Below are 5,392 nucleotides of genomic sequence, written 5' to 3'. Positions count from 1 at the left end.
CCTTCATCCGTCGATTTCATTGTTTAATCTTATGAAATTTTTTCATGAAATTGTTTAATCTTGTGAAATTGTTTCATATAATACTTTTTTTGATCAAGTTGTTTCATATATGGTTATGAAATTGTTTCATATAATACTTAATGAAACTGTTTCATGTTTTTCTCTAAAATTAATGAAACTGTTTCATGTATTTCTCTAAAAATTAAAATAATGAAGATGATAATATCTATGATTAACACCTTCCACAATAAAAATGATTAATCAACCTTTCATAATTACAAAAAAATGAACAAAATGAAAAATTATGATTGATTGAATGAAGTTTGCACGGTTTGTACAAATTGAGTGGTTTGCATTTGATCGCTCCCCTATATATATATATATATATATATATATATATTTCATGTTTGCTTGATGCATATTTTATATATTTTTAACGTATAATTAAATAAATATTTGTTTATCATTTCGATTATTTTTCTCATGTAATTTATAAATATGACTAAAGATGTTTTATTCGTTATTCAACCTCTTTGTATCAACCATAATTGGTAAGGCATCGAGACCGAATGATTATCGGATTGGGTTTACGTAAGACCAATATGTTTTTGTTAGGCTCGTGAGACCATTTTTTTTACACTTAAAACTTAACAACAAAATGCTGTGAAGGTAACAAAAGCCGAATCTTCACAGCAAAAACATTGTGAAGGTTACCTTCACAGCGTTTTGCTGTGAAGTTTCAAGTGTAAAAAAATAGTATATAATCTTTTACCCTTTCACCAACATCTCAATATCCAACCACAATTCACCAACACCTCAATACTCAATTCTCATGATGTCATCTCAATACCTCTTGGATTTTTCTTTAATATAATCTTTTGCCCTTTCACCAACATCTAAATAGAAATTCGTAGCTAACAAAATAGAAATTCAAACAAGTATCGCATAAATGAAAAACCAAATGATCTTAAAAGTAACAAGAAGTCCCAAAATAATCCAAGTCAAATTATTTACCAAATGAAGCGAACTCCTGATTGATTGTACTGAATCAGCCCTGGATTGTACTGAATCAGTCGTGGATTGTAAGAAAACATAAATCGATCAGATCAAGAGATATCTAGAATGAAATGAAATGCAAATCATAGGAACAATTACTATATCTATTATAAAAGAACGGCCATATTCAGATTCTGAGTAAATCAAAGAGACGTACTGTATAATTCACTCTAAAATATAAACCAAAAACATATGTATCCACATCTTACAATTCACTTCAATTATTTGTAGGTTTTTATAATTTAACGATCTCTTTAATTAAATATATGTTTTTTTGTTAACCTGGATATCTAACCCGCTATGCGAGCCGACTAATTTCAGGGCGACCACCTGCTTTGCAGGTAGCCCGGAGTCGGCGCATTTGAATATCCGTGGCCACAAGGGGATTTTTGTTCCTTCTTGGATTTGAACCTGAGACCTCCAGACACTTTTGACATTTGGAGTCAATCTCAAATCAATCAGACACCACCCTTGTGGTTTTAATTTAATGTGTTTATTGTAATAGATGATGGATAACATATTTATCGTAATACTGTAATGCCATATATACATATAACAGATAAATGGAAAAGCTATTGATGAAATATCTTTAACCCTTACCGAAAATAAATTGAAATGTAACGGACAATGGGTTTACACTCATTAATGGTTACAGTCATACTGTTCCATTTTACATAAAATATAACGTTTGATATGATATTTGATCAACTAAAAGATTAATAAAAAAATATAAAGTTTGATATAATATATTAATTAATTTAGATTAGTAATATTGTACGTTAGGAAAGGGGGATGTAAGAGGATTTGAATATTTTTGTAATCGACGTGAACGATGACAAAAAAATATTATATTAGAACTCAGAGATAAATTTGACTAAAAACTGATATCAGACCTGTTCCAAGAAATCCAAGGCATAATCAGTCATGCTGGTCTAGATCTCACCACAAACATAGAGGATTGTTTCTAGGCTCGAAGCCAGTTATGTTGGCCTAGCTGATTTTAATATTTTTTGCAAATTAATTTAGAACAATTACTACATTTATACTTATAGGGGTTGTTTGTCAGTTGCTGAATAGTTTAGTGCATAATGATTAAGTGATCATAATGATTAAGAGACTCTCATGATATAGTGCAAAATGAAATATAATTGTTTGGTAATTGTTTACAATGAAATTAGGACCCTGAATGATTAAGGGAGACCCATGATACAAAATTTTTTAGAGGGTTTTAGAACGACTAAGAGAAAGATTTTTTTTTTCCAAACAAGATTAATCTCTTAACGATTTATAGAAGCCGCCTCTTAATAAAACTATTAAGAGATAAATAAACAACTCCTCATAATTCTTACTTTATTTCACTATAATTTTCATAATTACGTCATTGGACGGAGATTGATTTGGACTTAGAGACCGATTTTTGGACATCCGAAAATGGGGTGCAAATGTGCAATAGGCCCAATGGTGCTTTTCAGACCCTATAGTTAATTTAGGATTGGGCCAAGGCCCAATTGTGTTTTTATATTTTTTTTGTCTAGTAGAAGGTGTATTTCCGACACTTTTTTTTATTAACTCGGATATCGAACCCGCTATGTGAGCCGACTAATCCCAGGGCAACCATTTGATTTGCAGATAGCCCGGAGTCACCGCATTTGAACCTCCATGACCATAAGGGGATTTTTATTTCTCCTTGGATTTGAACCTGAGACCTCTAAGTACTTTTAACCTTTGGAGCCAAGTTCAAACCAATCAGACACCACCCTTGTGGTATGTTTCCACCATTTAACCTATTACAAAAATGATTTAATGATAAAACCATAATTACCCCTGGGTTTATATATAAGTAGAAAATTGGAGGATTGTTTTACTTTGAGAGTAATTTCGTAATTTCAATCGTTATTTCTGCAAGTCTTAATATTATTTTTAATTTTGCATTCTTCTTTAGTCATTCGTTTCGTTAAATTTTCGAGTTAGTATGTTTTTCACTGCTTGTTTGACTTCTTATTTCAAATGTTCATTCAAACGTTAACCATATTGACTTCACTTCTACGATATCTATTCCCAAAGTAATCGAAATTGCTCGCACACATATCTGTTAGAAAAGCGACTGTTGTGAACGCGTTGCCTTGGGAGAGATGTAATATTGCGAGCCTACTTTATGACTAACTGATTCATGGCTTTATATTAAAGTGATTTTTACTAGATTATTTAACTGACAGGCCAATCCTTACTAGACAGTATGGTCTAACCCTTATTTTGTTTTCATGTATTTTAGGACAGAATCATGTAGATGTTAAAAAAAGGGTAAACTTTAAGGCCAGCATATTTGGACTTTCCTTTGTAGAAGTTAGTCGAGATTTTGTTCATCGTTTTTTTATCCTGTTTAAGTTATCAATTATGAAGTTATAAGTCCTGTAGTTATATCAATTATATTATCTTCCTCATGTTTAAATAAAAATTAACTGACATAGATTGATTTATAAGACCAAAAAAATGAAGCATTGTATATATATCTATAGGCATTGTAATAAATTTATAGAACGTTCTTTTAAGTATCTTAACAAGTTATTTATGACATTTTTAATACAAAACGTCGAATTTGCTATTTGTTAGGACACTTTTGAGAAGTGTATAAACTCATCTTTTTTTTGAACACTTGGTTTTACAAAACACTTTTTCAAATAGTGTCATGTAAAATACTAATACGATGTTTTTTTAATACAAATACCCTATAAAACTTGTTACGATGCCCAAAAATGTTCTATAAACTTAGTACAACGACTTTAGATAGAACATTTTGTTTTTGGTCATGTACATTAAGTTTTATATAAAATATTATTAGAACACTTAATTTTTTTTTGGCGTCCTATAAATTCAAATTTGTTGTAGTGTTGATTTTTTTTAACCGCGAATGTTCGGACCAGCTTGCAAACACTTTAACTAATCCAAGAGTCCTGGAGAACAACCAGAAAAATTCATTACGGCCTTATTGACGATTACACTACTAGAAAACTGGGCATTTCCGGCGGATTTTCCGGCGGACGCTTTCCGCCGGTATTTTTCCGGCGGATTTTAAAAAAGTCAACTTTTATTGACTTTCGCCGGAAATCCGCCGGAAAAATTAAACCGGTTATATTATCGGCGGATTTCTTAATTAAGGGTTAATTAATCTTTAAAAATTAATTAATATTTGAAAAAAAAATTAAAAGATTTTTCTGGCTGATTTCCGGCGGAAAATTTAAAAAAAATTAAAAAAATAAATCCGCCGGAAATAATTTTAGAAAAATAATTTTAAAAAAATAAAAAAACCATTTTAATATTTTCCGGCGGAGTTCCGGCGGAAATTTTAAAAAAAATTAAAAAAATAAATCCGCCGGAAATAGTTTTAGAAAAAAAAAATTTAAAAATCTTTTAATTTTTTCGGACGGATTTCCGGCGAATAATTAAAAAAAATTAAAAAGAATAAATCCGCCGGAAATAGTTTTAAAAAAAAATTTAAAAAATCTTTGAATTTTTTCCGGCGGATAATTGAAAAGAATAAATCCGCCGGAAATAGTTTTAGAAAAAAAAATTTAAAAAAATATAAAATAAATCTCTTAATTTTTCCCGCGGATTTCCGGCGGGAAAATAATGATTTCAAAAAAAATCCGCCGGAAATATGTTTAAAAAATTCATTTATAAGAAATTAAAAAAACTTCAAACTTTTTCCGGCGGATTTCCGGGGGAGAAATAATAAAAAATTTTAAAAAATAAAGAAAAATCATTTTTAAAAATTAAAATACATTAACAGACCGTGTTGGGCCTTAACGGACCGTGTTGGGCCTTAACGGATCGTATTGGACATTAATGGACCGTATTGGACATTAACGGACCGTGTTGGGCCTTAACGGACCGTGTTGGGCCTTAACGGACCGTATTGGGCCTTAATGAACCGTATTGGACATTAATGGACCGTATTGTGCTTTAACGGATCGTATTGGGTTTTAACGGACCGTATCGGGCTTTAACGGACCGTATCGGGCTTTAACGGATCGTATTGTGCTTTAACGGACCGTATTGGACATTAATGAATCGTATTTGCTTTACCGGACCGTATTGGGCCTTAATGGATCGTATTGGACATTAATGAATCGTATTGTATTGGGCTTTAACGGACCGTACTGGGCCTTAATGGATCGTATTTGTTTTAATGGACCGTATTGGGCCTTAATGGATCGTATTTGCTTTAATGGATCGTATTGGGCATTAATGGATCGTATTGGCCTTTAACGGACCGTATTTGCTTTAACAGACCGTATTGGGCTTTAACGGACCGTATTGGACATTAATGGATCGTATT

Source organism: Cynara cardunculus (assembly GCF_001531365.2).
Source record: "Cynara cardunculus var. scolymus isolate 2C chromosome LG 2, CcrdV1, whole genome shotgun sequence".
NCBI classification, from domain to species: domain Eukaryota; kingdom Viridiplantae; phylum Streptophyta; class Magnoliopsida; order Asterales; family Asteraceae; genus Cynara; species Cynara cardunculus.
Note: the sequence above shows the minus strand (reverse complement) of the source record.